The sequence below is a fragment of the Gambusia affinis genome, linkage group LG10 (genome assembly GCF_019740435.1).
Source record: "Gambusia affinis linkage group LG10, SWU_Gaff_1.0, whole genome shotgun sequence".
Classification (NCBI taxonomy): Eukaryota; Metazoa; Chordata; class Actinopteri; order Cyprinodontiformes; family Poeciliidae; genus Gambusia; species Gambusia affinis.
In genome coordinates this window covers 9,453,632-9,473,088 of record NC_057877.1, presented here as the reverse complement: position 1 = coordinate 9,473,088, position 19,457 = coordinate 9,453,632, and positions in this window count along the sequence as shown.

The window sequence follows — 19,457 nt, the reverse complement described above, 5'->3', positions numbered from 1 at the left end:
CTTGCTCGTGATGTGGTTTAAGGCCCAAAGGACAAGCTTCGATCCCCCCCCATCCCGTACGAGCCCGTAATCCCACAACCATAACTACACCCCTGGCCTCTGATATCTGAGCCCATAGTAATGAGTGAAGCGCCGGCGGGTCTCACAGCAGACCAAGGTGTGATGAGACGCTCGAGCGTGTCATTTTATGGTTGGGTCATGTGGATTTGTCCTGAGGAGTAGCAGGGGATTTTGCGGCTGAAGAAATCACTGTTGAATGTGCGGGTTCTGGTTGTAGAGGGAGAACAGAGCAATGGGAGAGAAATTGGGTGGAGGGAAAAGGCTGTGACACTCTGTTGTTTCTTGAAGGTGCTGGTGCATTTTGCAATTACACACCAGCTACAGAGAAAAAGCTGGTGCTTGTTTTCCTTTCTCTGAAGTCAAACACTTGTCCGTGTTCTCTTCCCTCAGGCAAAAGCTGCTAAGTCCTGGAGGACAGCCAATTCTTATTGTATGTTTTCCAGTGGGTGAGAATGTCTGCACTAACAACACAAACCCTCATCAGCCCTCCTGTTGTCCTAAAATAACATTAAGTGGATCTTTGGGGAGTTTTAACACTGTGGCAGGTCATTTTGACCCAAGGACAACAGGATGGTAAATCTGGTTAAAATATGTGGAAACAGATACAAAAAGATATAATATTTAAAACAGAGTTGTTGTTTTTTTCATTTTTTTTGTCCTTTTGGAAGCACAGCTCATTCTGCTTTGTTTGAGGAACTCCCTCGAAAAAAATTTCAATTAGCCTTACCACATCACCCTCCCCCTTCCTCACAATAAGGACGGAGAACCATTATTCACCAGTGTGAACTTGTGAAAGAAAACGTTGTACGCCTATAGGAGCTAGAGCGAACGGTTGAATTGGTATTGCAGGCATAGCAACATACTTCAAACTGAACAAAGCTGGAGAGATGTTCAGACAGCTGTGATTGTGCATCTGAACTGCAGAGGAGAGATGAACTATCATCTGTTTTAACCCCTAGAATTGTTTCTACAACAATTAAAGACGACAGCGCCTCCAATTAGGAGTTCTCCGTCTCATTAAAGCTTGTTGTTTCTTTGTGAATGTGACAGGTGGCAAAGCCCTGCTTTGTTCCAAAGGGGGGTTTATGTGTGCAGGTTTGCCGAGGTGACAGTGTGAGTACGGATATGTCGCTGAGAAGATCTGGTAGGTGTTAATGGTGCAGAGCGAAGCAGCAAAGTGATGAGCACGAGGGTGATGTTGGTTTGCACAAGCCGATCAGGGGTTGCTTGTGTTCTTGGCGTGTGCTGCGCAGTCTGTGTGTTGGCATGTGCTAACACGTGGAGGTGTTTTCCAGCTGTCAGATGGGCTTCCTCCTTAATCTATGCAGACAGGTTTGTAATTGGAGCCCTAAATGGAGAAGGGAGGAACCCGCATCTGATGGTGCACCCCCAGCCTAAAAGATGAAGAAATAATAGAGGTGGAGGATGGGCTTGAATGTGTGTGTTTAGAGGGGTGCAGATGGGTTAGTTGGTGTGGAAGTGGGGGGTTTGAAGTACAAAGACAAGGCGACATGTTGTCCTGGGGACTAGGGGGCTCTCAGTCTGTCTCCGAGGCAACAGCATCAGTGTCTGGGTCGATTTGCTCGATCCCCACCTGCTCGCCCACTCAATCTGGCCAAAACCAATTGACTGCCTCTATGAATGAATTCCAAAGGCTTTGCTGATTTTTGTTTCAGTGTGTTTCATATGCATTTCAAACACTTTTGGTTTCAAATCTCCCAGTCATAGACCTCACAATAACGCAGCCATATCCTCTGGCCTCGGCTTCCTCTCACAAGTACACCCACAGCACAGGATATTGAACTCACTAGACAGGTGCCATACTGCTGAGAATGACAATTTGCCTTTTGGAAATCAGTTTCTGGCTCCATTGTGTTCCCTAAAATTGAGTTAGTCCATCAGCAGACGCTCAACAGCCCCCCATTTTTCCCTCCCACCTCCCTCTTTCTGCTTCTGTAGAGCCTTTAATGATAAAGTTAGAGGAGGACTGTGCTTTTATGGTAATGTTTTAAATTAGAAAAGCGTAGCACATTATGCAACTCCGAGAGAGAGGGATGCATTTTGTGAAAGTTGTAATAAAAAGTTATTGTGCTGGGGAGCAGGCAACAGTGCACAAATGGTAACATGTAATTATTGTCGGGATCCAAGAAACTCCTACTTAAGGGCTCAAAAAGCATAAGTATATAACATAAGTACCATAAAGCAAAGATCTCTCTGTTCCAACTCCATTACAGCAAACTCACAGCAGCTTGTGTGGCATTTTTTCTGATGGGGTCAGGCAGTATGCAGCCAGAGTGAACAGCAAAGACAGCAGTTGGTTATGCCTCATTAACTACAACATTTAAAAGCAGAGAAGATATTTGTCAGAGCAAGTAGTTTGAAGATCCATCCATCTCAAGTTCTCTTGCAGAACCTTTGGATAGACCATGCAATGATGTTGTATTTCACAGGATGCAGGACGGAGCTAGATGCAGTAAAACAGTGCTCTGATGGCTGGAAGGTGTAAAGACACCAATCAGGGTAATGTTCTCCTCCAGCTATCTGTAGTTACATTATCTGCTTATTAGTTATGATTTATCACCCGTAAGCATTTTCATAGAGTTATCAACGTTACCAACTCTCATTCTTCTCAGGTTCAATCACTTTTACACTAGTTCTCACTTCATATGAGCAGCCAAAGCAAAGCAATTTTTCAAACACTGCTGACATGGCTCAATATTCTGAACACAGTGGTATTTTGTTACATATTTTTAGTGTCTTGAGCAAACCACGGTGGATGGCTTTTCTTAATGTGCAGATTTTTCAGCTGTGCTCATGGCAAAGTGTTATTGACCAAAGCATATTTTTAGATGTTTCATGAAAGTTAAGACGTATTAGTAATTTCACACTGTTTTTCAATGCTGACCTCATTCATACCAGTCTCAGCCCTTTTGCTATTCAAGAGCTGGGAACTCTGTGCATAGATTTAAAAGGAGATGGGAGGTATACCATCTTTTGAGGAAAAAATGCATCAATTAGAGCCAGTGAAATCATCTTAGATTAAATATTTCACATCGCCATGAGATGGAAGGTGGGTGCACCTTTGGGAAATGGTGGTAGACAACAAATTGGTGTTTTCTTTGCTCTAGATGAAACTTTTTAGTGGCTAAAGACACTGCATACCTGTATAAGGTACAGATTTGGACCTTTCTTCATCATCTAGATTAGAAGTTTTCATGCATGGGGTTTCCAATAAGTACGCGGCATACAGTTTAATGTGTGATAACGTTCTCCAGGGGACAGCACTGATCTTCAGCAAATTGCAAAAATCTATCAGAAACTGAACAACTTTCTATACACCATCAATGTTCAGAAAGAGAAGCAACAATTTTATTAAAATGGCAACAGATGCCACCGTCTTGCACACAAAAGTAAATCAAGAGATTTCATAATCATAGTATGAGCTATGTCTTAGAATTGCTAAGAGAACAAGATGCAGATTGCCAAGACTTTGAAATTATTTTCAAATGTTTATATGAACTCTGCCAGAGCTCGAATAATCCCCTTAACTATTACTGTTTAAGTTTTTTTCTTTTTTTTACTTAGCTGAGAAAAGTTGACTCAAAATAAGCAAGTAATCTGGATTAACATCACTTGAATGCTGTCATTTAAATAATTTCTGTTTTGACCAACAGCATAATTATGACTGAGTGGACTGCTGATGTGGGCTTTATCTATGCCCTGCTCCAGCTATCAAACATGCCACTGTCCCAGATAGTATAATTTACTCTGAACCCCCTCCGGTGCATTTTCAAAAAGGTATAATTGTGTTTTTCTGCTTTGTTTACAATTCAAAATTTTTCAACTTGTCTGCAGGTGGTGAAATCTAAATGAAATTACTTGGAGGGTGAATGGGAATATTCTTGACTCAGGTAATGCATCAACATCAAGGGGGACTGATATCTGGCGGTGAAATATGATTTCCTCTGCATCTGCTGAAATAAGTTTCCAACCCTGGTAAAAATGAAAACAAACTGCTCTGTTTGCCTTCCACAGCCTGTTTACCTGAAGCTAAGGTGTGGATGGTTGGTGAAGTGATAAAAAATAAAAGAAGAAATGAACTCTACACACCTAATATCTAAAAGAATATAGGAAGGTGCTCCATTCACAGAAAGTAGACATTAAAGATGGATATGGAAGTTCAGGGCTGCACACACTCTGCTAAGAATGAGATTATGGAGAGAAATTTGATTTGCTCTTTCATCTCTATCTAGCTACTGAGCTTCATGCTCAGAGAGATGTAGGTTTATGAATGTGCTATAACAATATACCCAGCACACCAATACTTGATTCCTCGCTGCAGTACAGACTGTGATTCTGAAGGGTGTAATTCAGATGTCTTAAAAGGGGTGTAGTGGGGAGATTTTAATCAACTGTCAGTCAGACAGCAGAGGCAACAACCTCAGTTATGAATTTCGGAAAAACTTTCTGTCAGAAACTTTGAGTTCAAGACTTTGTTTTTGTCCAAAAAGATAAAAAAGAAACATAAAATTCATGTGAAACCCTTAAATGTAAAGCTTTATAAAGATGTCAGTATTGCACTTCAGATTTATCTTTATAGAGATTACAGTCACATATCTTATAAGGAGCCTGTGATGATTTACACTCAACTCTTTCGTTGCAATATTTGCTAAATGAAAAACAAATATTTCTCCAACCTAACATGGTGAGCATAACTAAACGATCGTTATGTGATGCAAAAGTACACTTTAACAATAAGAAAAGAATAATAGCACTGGCTGTATTTGTCATGACTGGATTTGTTTCCAAACCGCATATTTGTTTTTCCTATAAATGTGCAAAGGGTTAGCTGGTCTACTTACTGGTTGTACTGCATGACCAGTAAGTAAGGATTTTAAAGGGACTAATGGAAAACTGCACTTGGTTTTGACGGTGTGGTGTTTAGGTACACTCATCTGTTCTTAAGTCCATACCCAACACATTCTCTTTATTATCAGAAACCTTGATAAAAAAGAAAAAAGAAAAAAGAAGAAAGAAACCGTAACAGGACAAATCATTAGAATGCCAAAATATTCATAAGCATAAGTGTGAGGGATTTACCTCCTCCCCAACAGGTGCTGTTTTTTGGGCTTCCTATATATTCTAATTTATCTGGTAAATGTATTGCTTTTCTTTGGAGGAAGTAACTTGCTTTATTAATATGTTTTAATCATTCTCTCTTCTCTTTGAGGTCACCTGGTCATGTGTTGCCATGGAATTGCACCCTTGAGCAGTGCTGACAAGGACCTGGTGTTTTCAACCAGCCTCACAGGGAAAACCCATTGTTTGAGAGGGAGGGGAGATGTTTTTTGGATTTAGTTTGGACCCAGGTAGTTTTTGTTTTAGTTGTGAAACTGTTGGTTGTAATTCCGTAAATGTTTGTCTAGGAATATTGCTTAGAACAAATGTTTCTTTTTTTTTTTCTATCAGGAAATGTAAATGTTGTCTCCACCCCTTAATTAGTCCTGGTAGGAGCCAATGCTTCAAAAGCCAGGTGGTTTTAGATTACCACCTGGTAATCTGCCTCCTGTTGTTTGGAACGCATGGCATGCTGTGAATTGCATAGAGAAAAAATTTAGAGCTCTACAATTGCAGGATTTTGTCAGATTTTTCATCACAAACCAACAATTATTTGACACCAAAACAAATGTAATGACTTTTATAAGCTTTTTGACACCTGTCCCTCATACCAGCAATTTCAGTTTTTAAAACCGGTAAACTCTTAATAAAGTGCTTGTAACCTGAGATTAATGTCTCCGCCTATCTCTAATATCAAAACTGAATGTACCTTTTTTTTTTTTGTGAAAGACTAAAAAAATAAGATTGAACAAATTTTTTTTTTTTTAATCAGAAGTCCACAGTGCGTCTTTAACTAATAGAATCCTTCACACCATCATATCCTGTCAGCCCAGTCACATTTTTTGCTATTGATTTTCCAGCATTTATAAGGTACATTGAACTGAAGGGCTGTTTCTACAGCAGCAGGGGTCAAGCCGAGCACAGGAAAGAAAATTCATGGTAGCTTTCTGCTGCTTATTTTTGCGTTTATTTCTCTGCCTGACTTGCCTCCTTCTAACAGTACATCTGTGCACTAGCATGGCATATCTAAGCCATGATGGCTAAAATAATAGCTTTTTAGATTAATTCTGATTGTGTATTGATCCATTCAACATGCATGTGTAAATGTTTTTTTCTGGATATGAGCTTTACTTTGACGCTAAACTCTAAGTATTTGGATTATTCCAAGGTAAAGTGAAATAGATGGTAAGAAGGAGGACAATTAACAGTACTCGAACAGCTGAGAAACGGCAAGGCAAGTTTTCCAGAGCAAAGATTTGTGCCATTAACAAAAAGAAGTATGCAATAGTCATTGTAAAAAAAAGTATTCCTTTATTCAATGTAAGATTTATGCATCAGAATTTAATAAATAATAAACTGGCATGCTCCATGTTCTAAAATGACCTATAATAACCTGGAAAAGGCAAGAAAAAAAAAGCGCCCAAGAAAAGTACCAATCTTATGAATGAGTTCTAGTTATTTGTATTCACTCCTCTCCTCATAATTGTTTCAGATCATTGAGCTCTGGAGACGTTGGTTTTTGCGTAGCTCTCTAAACCACCCACCACAGCAGGTCACAAGTGATTCTTACGCTGATTCTTTTCTTTTCCTGCATTTCCAATGTAGATTTCCAGATGGGATAAAAATGTCGACAAAATAGTTTTGCTCAAAGTTGCCCACATCCTTCGGTGAGTTCAAATCTTCTTCTCCACCCTCGTGCTTAATAACCAGTGAAAGGTGTTTGAGCCGATATGCTGTGCCAGATTTTTTTCAAGAGATGCCGCTTTGCATTTTTAGTAAAGATCTTAACATTGGTGTCCTTTGCTCAAGCAAGTCTTACGGGTCACTCAGGGGTGACTTGGCAAACCTAATTCATGTTGGCGTATTCTTTACAGAAAATAGGCTTTCTCCTGGCAACTCTTCAAAATCATGTCATGCTTGTGCAGTCTTCTTCTCTTTGTACTGTCATGAACCGACAGTGAAGTCAATTTAACTGGACATTAAAGCTGCAGTACGTAACTTTTATAAAACAAAATGTATTGTTTTTTTTTTACACATTAAAACTGTTTCTAAATTATGACTACATAATATAAGACAATCCACAGAATCGCTAGAAAGCAGGAGCAGCTACAGGGAGTTCTGCTGGTAAAATCTGCAGAATTGCTAAGCTGTGGGTTTTCCATCTGAACATCAGGGGCAAGGTATTTTTTCCATTGTTTTCATTTTAAGAAAAGTTACTCACTTTACTCTCCAATAGCCAAAATGTCGTGGCTCACAATGAATAGAAGACCGAGAACATGACAAGATGCCACAGAAGAAATCCACCAGCCTTTTGCTCATGGAGCTACACAGTGAGGTAGACTATTTCCACATTTTGCATTCCCTTCATGAATTCAGTAAATTACCCACTTTGTTACATATTTTACAAAAACAAGGAAAATAATATTGTTTTCTGCAGCTGGGGTTCTATTTAGAACTGAAACTTAATTAGGACTAATATGTGATTTGATCTTTCTGCATCATAAAGGATTATTTGGAGCGACTGCATAGAACATTATGGGAAATTCCTTTTTAAATTAGTTCATTATTCTCGGTCACTTCTGAAACTTAAGTGACATAGTTTCATTTTCTCCTTTTGTGCCATAATCGTCATTGCCCCTTCTGGCATTTTCCTGCACAATTATCAGTCGGTCGCTACACCAACTCTAAAATGAGACAAGAGGTGCCAGTACATGAATGTGGATGCATTTTTTTCCTTACCAAAGCGGGGGAAAAAAGCTCCCACTGGTTGTGCAACACTAATGGACTTCTGGCAACCTGTCTGCAGAAAGTCCAGGGTATTGTTAGCAAACATCCTCACAACTGAGCACAATCAGCTATTTGTATCACTTTAAAGCAACTGCACAGTACACATGAGGACCAAACAGCTTAGTTGGTAATTGCAATTGCTAACTTGTTTTTTACTGAAATAGCCGTGAGCTCGCTAGGCTGTATCTGTGCATTATGACCTTTTGTTATTTTTGGAACTTAGCTGCTAAGTTGTGGCAGGAGGAAACATCTCCTGAAAAGACAACACAGTTTCTGCTCTGGTCTGTTAAGCAAAATGTCAGCAATGAGACGGGCTTACCTTGCCGGTTCTGGCTCCAAGAAGTAAGGACGACCTTCAGTCTTTAAAAAAAAATACAAAATTAAATGCAACAATGTAAAAAGAAAAGTCAATAGTTATTTGAAAGATAAGAAAAATTCCAATTTTGCCAACATATAATTTATTCCTTTTGCCGTTGATAGCATTTTAACACCATAAAAAAACCCAAAAAACATTTGGCAATTGGATCCTGAAATCTTCATTCTGTTATCAGACATGATGAAAATAAAACAAAGAGAAATTCTGACCGATTTACATTCCTAAAATGCGAATATAACAATTTTAGCAGTTTAGATGATAAAGGGTAGTTTTAGTCCGTTGAGGACATTCATGATCTTGATGTGGACTGACATGAAAATCAGCTTGACACCTCTGCTGTAAGAGATCAGTCGTAATACATGTCAGTAAGCCATATATTGCAATATTTGTCAGTCACACATAATCATAAATCCCAGAACACTCACTGTTTTACATATTAGAAGACTTTGGCTCAAGTTTCAAAGGTCATCTGTGAATCAAAAGGACAAACTATTGAAAGGTTGTGACATATAAACAAATCCTCTCCTCTAAAATCTCACTTGCTTTGTCACATCTGTTCAACTAATGTGTGTTTTCAATGATGTGTGTGTGTTTACAGAAATCATGAAGCAGAACCATTTCCATCAAAGGGCACGATACATGAGCACATCTTAAAAAGGGTGGCGCCCATTTTGGTATCTGTAACATCAACTAGTACCAGAGGAGTAGAAATACACACAAAAGTTACACAGCTTTATCTTTCACACAACCTCCCCAAACACTTCAGCAAACATTTGTGGGTCCTGAAATGTATTCTTCATCAAGATCATCAGGGGGGAACAGGAGGTAACAATATGGACACAGCTGCTGCCCAGGTCAGTCCATTTCATGACAGGCACATCTTTTCAGACATCCCAACGGAGGCAGAGCAGTAAATTGATGGCTGTGTCTAAGGAAAGTGTCCGTAATGAAAAACACATACAGATACAAAATTTAGTTTATGTCCAGATGGTCTAAAATAGTTGACATAACAGAGCTAAAGAAACAGAAGAAGTTGTAAATTTGAACTTAAAGTGGCTTGGTGGTTTTGCCGTTCTGTTTGAGTCATTGTTAAGAAAAAAGATTCCTTTGCAGTCATACAGATTCATATGATACCTGACATTCTACATGTTTAGACAGCGTGATGCCTGTCTGTATAATGTAACAGTAATGATACATGAGGCAGCATTGTGGCTGCTCTTATATTTCATTTGACTCGCAAAGACAAGAGAAGGATCAACATGAAACAGAGATAATTGCCCTTTGCTTATCTCCTCTTGGTGAACAATCCATAGTGAGATGGGATTATTGTGGTTTCCTCTCTCTGTGCAGAAAAATCAGGAAAGGTTATTTACTTTCCAATAGAGCAGCTGTTCTGGCATTAGCCCGTCATTGCCTCAATTTATTTACTGTTGTAAAATTTAGCTTTCAAGCAAATTCTTAATTTTGCACAGATTGCTCATTTAAATATAGCGCATGCAAAATAGGTTTGTTGTCATGTGTCTGGTATACTTAATCCACATTGACTGTATGCTAGTTTGTGGTAAATTTGTCTTTAACTCAAAGAGTTTTAAAACATGCAAATAAACACATTTTCTAATTAATTTATTTCAAGATATTCAATAATTGATCTCTACAGCTCCTCCAGATCTCAGATGTGCCTCTTGCCCAAGCGCACTATTCAGATTTTAATTTCCAGCGCAAACTAGATAGCCGTTAATCATTTTACATTTACTCCGTGTTACTTCTGTCTTTACGTAAAATACCAGAAAAATATACAGAAAGTTATGGTTGCATTGCAACACCATAAGAGTAATTAAAATAGTGTGGAACGTTCCACAGAGCCCTTTACAACACTGAGTCTTATCTGTGGTTCGTCTAATCTTTCATGATTTACCTCAAGTGGCTCGCAGTAGCGTTGACATTTTAACGCTCGGCTCACGTTGCTTCATAGAGCACCAGAAATCGCTGAAGGTCAGAGAGAACGGCACAGTGAAAAAGATGAAAGAAAGAAAATTATGTGCACAATGTCAGAAAAAAAAAATTCTGACATGAACAGATGAATATGGCCCACCGTTTCGCAGTCCATACTGGAGCTCTACAGCTGGACACCAGGCATATGGATTAAAGCATACCAGGGCTTTTTGTGGCCCTCAATTTTACAAATAGTTCTCTGCACCAGTCTATTCGCACATGCTGTCTCCTCAGATAAAGCCGGGCTGAAGGGGGTCTGGACCGCATGCTGCGACTCCAGGCTTAATTATGCCAAGCAGCAGACTGAGAGAGGCATTCTCAGACGCTTCAGCTGACAGATCGCTCCGCTGAGCCTCTACAGGGTGCGCTTTCACCGTCCAGCAGGCGAGCCTTTACAGCAGGTTTGCTTCCCAGTCGACTGCCGGCTCTATAAACACCCCTGGTTTGTTTGGATTCTTGTTGGGAAGCCGGAGAGGATAGGGGAAGAGAAAAGGGATTAAAGAAAACACTTTTGGGGGAGGTAAATAAATAAATTACAGAAAGGGAACATGCACAAGAGCAAAAGCTGGAAGCATATCACATCTTTCGCCTCCAGTTTCATTGTTTTTTTGCAGTTTTTTTTTTTTTTTTTTGCTTGAATTTTTCCTTGTACTCAACTGTGCTGCTCTCATTCTTTCCAGGCTGATGAGCAGTACATACTTACATAGCGAAGCACTTATTTTATTGCTCTTTCATCAGTCACTACCATCTTTTGTTGAACAGCTTAAAAGCAAAGCACCACGCCGCACGGATGGCAAATTAACAGGATCTGGTGAAGAAATGACGAGGAAAAGATGATCTGGTGATGTGTGCCGCTCGCCAGGCTGATAATGAAAACTGCATGAGATCTGCCATTATTTACAGAGTTACAGTGTTCGTGTAACCCATATGCTAATTAATGCTGATCCCTGGCTCATTATGTTGATTTATAGCAGGTCTTCAATAGAGCTGTTGACTGCAGGGAAAAATAGTGCTCCATTAAAAGACATGACGTTAGCATTACTCTTGCGTGTTGCTCAGGGTGGCTCAGAAAGGCCTTTATGTTTTTGACTGATGATGATGCGTCCATATCAAGCTGCACTACTCTGAGACAATGAGCAAATAGTTTTGTGCGATTACAGCTGTTATCTGGAAATGATCCCTGTGTTACCGTTGTCTGTTTTCCCAACCATATCTGTGATTTTCTGTTCTCCGCTCTGCCTTCATGTTCCCTCAATGCTAAATATTGCTCAGCTTTCAGAGAGCTGAAATTACGTGTAGTCTATCACAGCAACCTTTGTTTGTGTCACAGTCTAATTATCAGAGGGGGATTCATTTAGAACAGTGATTATTGCTGTTCTTGCGGGATTATTGTGCATTCAGTGATTGTGTTTCTGCTTGTAAAACACATGATACAGAATTTTCAATTGTCGTCGAATTGTGGGTAAAGGTCTGAAAACCTGAAACCCCAGAAAGTAAAGTGTTCAAATAGTAAATAGATTACATTTGCTGATATCGTAGGATTCCATAGCACATTGCACTACAATCAGTCATTCAAACAAACAAACACTGATGGTGGTTAGCTACACTGTAGCCAAAGCTGCACTTGAAGCTGCTATTCAATCTGCACCAGTGGATGAGGCGAGTAAAGTTCCTTGCCCATGGACACAACAACTAATACCTACAGATGTTGTAGCAACATAGAGCATACAAGGCTTTATCCAAGCACTCTTTTCCTTATCAATGTAGTACCACTTTGTTAGAGACATTGTAGACTCGTGTATGAAACATAAATTTATTTATTCCACATCAGTCCTTTTGTTGTTTTTTTTTGTTTTGTTTTTTTGCATGAGATTAAGCTTCTTCAAAATGTTCCCATTTTCATTGTGTGGAATATTCACCATCATCTTATCTACACAGCTTCAGATTCTCAATTTCATGAAGCTATTTCACTAATTATCTTTTCACTTTCCAATGTTAATTTACTGAACTGAAATCTTCTATATATACAGTATATTCCAATGTTGGACTTTCCCCTCCACTTACAAGAAAAACAGAAAAAATACAATCTCTTCCATCACAGGAACATATTTGGATTCTGCCATTAACTACAAAGGACACATCAATCTTTGTATTTCTCAGGTAACCAGACTGTGAAGATCATTAAACATCAAACCAAAGCCTTCTTGCTTCTTCCACCTCTGCCAGGTCAGTCAGAAACCTTGTGATTGGACGAGTGTTTATTACAGACCAAGGAAGGCCCAGATAACAACCTCTTCTCTCCCCCCCAGCTTCATTCATTATAGATCACCTGCCCCCACCAGCACGGCTTCATTACTCCTTCATTTACAGCTCCTCTTCTCCCTCACTTGCTGACTCCTGTTTTTTTGTTTTTTTTCTTTCACTGGAGCCTAACAGGCCTCCTGGTGCTGCTGTCTCAAACCCCCATCAGCAACCCTCCTTTCTTTGCCTTTGTCTTCTTTCTCCTCTTGCTGTCCTTAGATCCCTGTGCTGCGCTCCATTTTCACTTTTTACCATCAGGTAATTTAACTCCTCATTCAGGCAGGGTCCCTCTTGATGATAAATGACTGAGCGCAGTGCACTGATTGCCTTTTAATGCTGGAGTCAGTCTTTTCGAGGTCACTGACCCAGGTACTGGGATTTCCACGGGTTCCGACTCCAAAACATTACACACGAGCACGCTTACCAAAAAGAAGGCGACAACAGACCTTTTTGTCCCCCCCCTCTTTTTTTAAACTTAGTTTTTATTTATTTTTAACAACAGTGACACTTTTCCAGTTCCATTCTTTTGTCTCTCACTGATGTATATCTTCTGCATTATAATTTGACAAAAGGAGACGAGACAGCAATAATAGTGACAGACGTTATAACAATGAATACAACCGAGAGAGTGATAACAAAAGAGAGATAAAAGCAAAATGAAATAAATAAAAAACACACAATGAAGTCCCCTGTGACGTAAGATGGTCCACACATTCTTAAACACAGTGATGGTTTATACTGGTACAAAAGGGCAAGACTAGCTAGGGTTTCCAAATTTATTTTCATGTTCTAAAATACCAGAATAATGAGAATTTTTTAAAAAAAGATTTCTTGTTGCATTCTTTAAATTCGAAGGTTTACGTACATTACGAGTCCTACAGGCTGTGCATATTTATAGGCAACACTTCAAACGCATTTTGTCTTTTTTTTATGACATCATGGAAGAAAACCAAAAGAAATCAACCATGAATTGAATTGTACGTCTCCACATGTCGGGCTCTTACTCGGCTACAATTTCCAGATGCCTGAGGGTGCTACGTTTATCTGTTCAAACAGTGATATGAAACACCATGGGGATGTTCAGCCATCATACCTTTAAGGAAGGAGATGGCTCGTGTCTTTAAGGATTATAAATAGGACAAAGATGTTAATTTGTTTAAATCTATTATGTGGTTTGATTATATACATGTGTGTGTATGTCTGTTTGTGTGTGTGTGATGCTACAATAACTATTGTTACCTTTAAGGAAGGAAAGGTTTAGTGTTCATGCCTTTAGAACACAATTCCAACTGTGAAGAGGCACAATATGACAGCATCATATTCTGTGGGGGAAACTAGTTGACTTCACAAAATAGGAATGAGCAAAAAAAAAAAAAAACATTTTTGAAATACTGAGGCAGCTTATGTGTGTTCTGTTGTGCATTCTTTTATCACCTTGTCACGTTAATAGAACTGGGCTTGGAGTTTTAATCCTGCAATAAAATAATCATTAGCTGGTCTAAATATTGTACAGCTATAGGATCCATTTATCATAGACTAATTGACCTATAAAAATGTACATCTATTGATTGGCCTTGAGGTTGCTTTTGATTAATATCCCATTACCTTGTTTGGCCAAGTCCCTGTTGTGACTAACCTGATACTTGTACCTTTTTTTATATTCTTTAAATGTTGCCTCTAAATGCACTTGCAGTGCCACATAAAAGAAAAAAAAAATCAACCAGTTCCACCTTACACTCTCTTATTATTATTATTCTTTTTGTGTTTTCAGCTCAGGATGAGGGTGCTTTAAATGAGCTCCCTCAGAGGAGGACCGCTGTTGGAGTTTGTGCTCCACCTCTCTGCAAATTAGCATTAGTTTGTCTGGAATGGTTATGCAACCTGTTAGGATATTCTACCTCTACATGAAAATTTAAATGCAAAGATTTCTCAGGCTAATTGGATGCAGGAGGGCAGAAGCAATATCGGTGCCAAATGCTTTCTGCTTTGTTGATCAAATGTACCATGTGCATGCATTTGTGGGGATAAATGTATTTGCAGGTGGGACTGCGCTGAAGGCATGGCTCCGGGGAAGGGGTTAAGTGCTGGGAGCTGCTGTGATTAACTCTTTTTCCTTTTTTTTTGTTCCAGGTATGTCTAGCTTGGTCACTTTCTGACTGTCTGACTTCCTTCTTTTTTCTCTCCACTGGGGGTGGGGAGGCAGTGCCCCCCAATGGGTTCGAGGCAGATGGCTTCCCTTTCATTGTCTGGTTTCTGCAGGAGGTTGCTTCCCATTAAAAGAGTGTTCTGCGCTCTGCTGTCGCCTGCTGCTCTGTGCGTGCTCCGGACGGGGGTTTGAGTTGAAGTGAAGGTTTAATGCAGTCAGCTGGCTTCATTAGCAGGACAACAGTTTGGGATTTTGTAATTGTCAATTTGACTTTATTTCATAAAAAAGCATGTCAAATTTAATACAAATGGACAGCATAGAAAAATACTTTGTAAAACTATGTGGTTAAATTTGAAGCGACCAGCACTGAAAAAACTTAAGTGAATTAATAAGAATAAACTTGATCGAACTGAAAGCAAAGGGGTTTAATTTGGACACATTTACACTGCACAGTATTTTGATATGACTTCTAGGTTGAACACATGTCGGTTAATCACAAAGAAATTAAGTGAATCTTGTTCTGCATTTAATATTCTTGAATCTGGATGATTGGTCTTTAAATTCATGGTCCATAATCATTTTTAACCAAAAACGTTCACAGTATTTTTCAGTAAAACCCATGTTAATAATATAGATGGAGTAAAAAGAAACAGAAGAATAATAATAAACAAATCAGTGGGTGATGTACCGAGTTGAACGTCTGCTCTGGGTCAGCTCAAAGGCCTGGTGTGTCAGTGAGGGGTTTGCTCCACCTCACCAGTTGGTGCTAGTGGAGAAGTGAGACACTCCAAAACTCCCCAGAAACAAGGGAAAAAGTGGCTGGATTTGTGCCGTAAATGTTCAAACCAGAAACTCGCTGCGTCGAGGACTAAGGTCTGCATACATGAGTTGCGCTGAACACCTGTGCCACCACAACACACCCCCAGAGCATCTTTTTGATTCTTCAAGTGTCTTCCTGGTTTAGACCATCTATGTAGTGCGTACCTGGAAAGAAATCACACAAGAGCTCACTACAGATCCAACATCCTTAATGCACCTTCTTCTGTCTTACTCTCTCCCCTTGCCCACAAACACCAAAGGAAGACATGAAACAAAACAACATTATGTTTGTACTTCTAGTGTTTTAGTGCATTTGAGTCAGAAAGGAAACCTTTAAAGATGACAAACTTCCTCACGAAGGCCAGCAGGGACTTCTAGTTCCGTACACAGAGGTACTAGAAAAGTCAGTAAAAATGTTTGTCTAAAACTATCTCAGTTTATAATATAACAATCTGCAGTATCTTCGGGAATGACATCTTCACAATCTGATTTCCTTTGTTTAAATAAGTGTTGAACGTTCAATGTCGTTGAGCACAAAACAAGAACTGAGCAGTGACATCTATATCTGAGCTCTGAAATGAGAATGCTGCTGTAATTCGGATGCTTGTGTTTGTGTACTTTTGATTAAAGCTTATAAGTGAACCTCATAAAAATGTCAGATGACAAGATTTTGTATTTTGTAAAATAAATAACATGCTTAGTATAGAGTTTAGACCTTTGAATTGAGTGTGTAGACAGAAGCAGGCAGAAGACAGAAATGAATGAGCCGATTGCTAAAAGATGTTAAAACTTGGCAGAGTGCCCTGAAACAAACTCAGGCAATAAACAAAACAAAGGGTGGAAGGAGAATTATCAAGAAACATTAATTAAACACAGAACTAGAAACGGAGTCATAGATAAATAATTCAAAACAACAAAATGCTAGATGGATGAGACATGATATGACAATGGTGATGCCAGCAGCGAAGAGCAAGAACATGTTGGTGACAAAAAAAAACAAAGGCATGCATGGCTGTGGGCTGCATGGTAAACAGGTGAAGGGCAGATAAAACTAATAAAGATGGAGGAAGCAATCTAAAGCCTCAAAGAGAAATGCATGCAGAGGATGCAAAACCTTTGAAAGCACATGGAATGATTTAAGGTATGAGAATCGTAAAACACGCAAAAGCAAAGGGGGGATGCAGAACGGGAACGACAGACAGCACTCGGAGATAGAATCTCTGCACACCAGCAATGAGAAGAAGGCACAAAAATAAAAACTTGTTCAACAGTGGAGGAGGACACAGAAATGAATTAACGCATCCTTAAACTGTGTCTTGTGGATTAACTTGGAATAGTTGTGAGAGGGTTTGTTCACCATGCAGCATATGACCCCATAAAGCCCCCCTTCATAGTATTGCATATCTGCTTTGCATTTAAATTGAGTAGAATGATTCTCTGAAGGTAAATAACGCTCAATAATTGCCTTCCAATGGAGTTCGTACTATAGTCTACAAAATGTAATCATTAGCTAACCAAGTATCCCACAAGCTATTTGTACCTCTCAAAACAACTCTGCAGCATGAGGTTCTCTGACTTGATGTGAGCCCATGCCAAAGCATTTACATCTGCTAGAAAAATGTTGCAACAGTAACGCAATAATACCGTTTATTTAATTTTATTTTTCAATACACAAACACTCTGTGCCAACAGAAAGTAATGTACCCTGTTCTAACGCAGCAGAACAATGGGAATACCACATCTTTGATCCCAGTAAACTTGAACTATTCAAAGCCGTGTGTGCTTTAAAGGCTGATTCAAAAACATTTCAGGAGTTATGGTGCACAAAATCTGCCTCATTTCCTCATATTTAAACTTTGATACATTTTTCAAAATGCCAACACACAGGAAATAATTGCATTTCCTGGAGCAAGACAGCAGCATGTTGGCTTGCCCATATTCAGCTATACTTGGAAATGACAATGTTCCTGAATGATTGCTTGAGGGTCAAACAAGCCAAGTTATTGTGTGAATGAGAAGAGGCCCAGAAACATATGTTTTCAGAAGGTGAGATAGTTATATAAATTGCAAAAAAAATTATATTTCAAATAAAGTTATGGCAATGATTCCATTCCATCTTATTTCATTTAATATCACAACATGTGCAAGATATTTTTAATTAAATAAAGAGACAAACGGTAGAGTTTAAAAACAGAAGTACATTTTCTAATGGAGATTGCAGCTAAATTAAAATCTCTTGTGAAGGGAAAACAAAGCAAAAATTTTCCTCAGTGTCATTATGTCTGCTGTTAACAAATAAATCGTCTGTCACTAAAAGTATAAAAAAGTAACAACACAGCTTCAGTGACTTTATTAGGAAAGCCCCAGCAGCAACAATGCTTTTAAACATTCCCTGTGAGTTTTCGGTTGCTTACTGTTCCAGCTCATTTGTACTATGTGTTTTTTTTGTTATTTTTTTTTTTTACAGCTTACAGAGTTAAGCCGAAATGCAAATAAAAAATCCCCTGTCACAAATGATGGGGCAGTAGCAACGTTTACTCCAAAGTGCTCTAGGGAGGGCCAGGGGGAAATATTTTTCTGCTCTACCTAATTATTCCTCAGGGTATCAAGCAGTGTTCTCCGTGGATTTATTTATCTCTTAGCTTGGCTTAATTAAGGCATTAACAAAATCCAATAAACTTTTGACAGAGGACGCTTCAAAAGAGAGCACAGCTATATGGATGCACTGAGTACGTGTCAGACACGTCCTGTAGGGATTCTGGGCATCACCACCAAATAGATCTTCTCCAGGTCTTTCAGGCTTTGTAGCTCCCTCCAAATATTTTCATAGGGTTTAGGTTTAGAGCAAACACTGAGCTACTCCACTCAAAATGATTCTGATGGAGCCACTCCTTAGGGTTCTCTCATACTTCACCCGAACTATCCAAAGTGGCTCTACAGTCGCCTCGACTTTTTGAACAATTTTGCACAGTGTGTTGTGTGTTTGGTCAGAAGTGTATTTCCTTGGTTTATACAGACATGTGCTCCAACAGCAATGTTGATAATTCGCTTGAAGTACTCCACTATCCAGTTTTTGTATCCGCAGGAGACATAAGCACTTTTGAGGAGCCGCTGGTTGCATCACAAGAGTGACTCTTGTGTTTCTGCCCACAGCCATCGCTCGCTCATTTTTTATTTTTATTTTTTTGTCTTTTTGATTCAGATAAAAAGTCACAGACTGAGCCGACTGTTCTAAGTAGCTTTCATGTCCTCCGTTGTAGCGCCTTTGTTTACATAGCATACAAGTCATGTCCCACTACTTTTCGGACTCTGGGGCTGCTCATAATATAATGACTCCACCCTCTGGACCTCTCACTCAATTGTTATGGAAAACCACCCAAGTTGTGTAGAGTGGAGTCGAGTCAAGTCTCACTGAGGATTAGCTGGAAAAGGCCATAAGGAGTGATTCCATAAGATGTAATTGTTCCACAATATTTTGACTGAGAAACACTGAATAGAAATGAATGGTACATTTTTCAGATTTTTTTTTAAAGACATTTTTCTTGCACCTCACTGATACATGATGGTCTATCAAATAAAATCCCAATATGATGTATTAAAGCTTGGGGTTGTTATGTGCTGATGTGAAAAACAACTTTTACCTGTTACTAGGCACAGTAAATGGTAGAGAACTTCATTAGTCCTCTCTGTGCTCCACTTGTATCATCAGTCATTTGTAAAAAAATATAAAAATAAAAAAAATCTTAGTGATACATCTTCAAGACTTTCATACATCAATATTTCCACATCCCTGAGTTATGGATAACTCAGGGAAATATTGTGTGTTGTGCGTTGTCCAGTTTGAAATAAATAAAGATC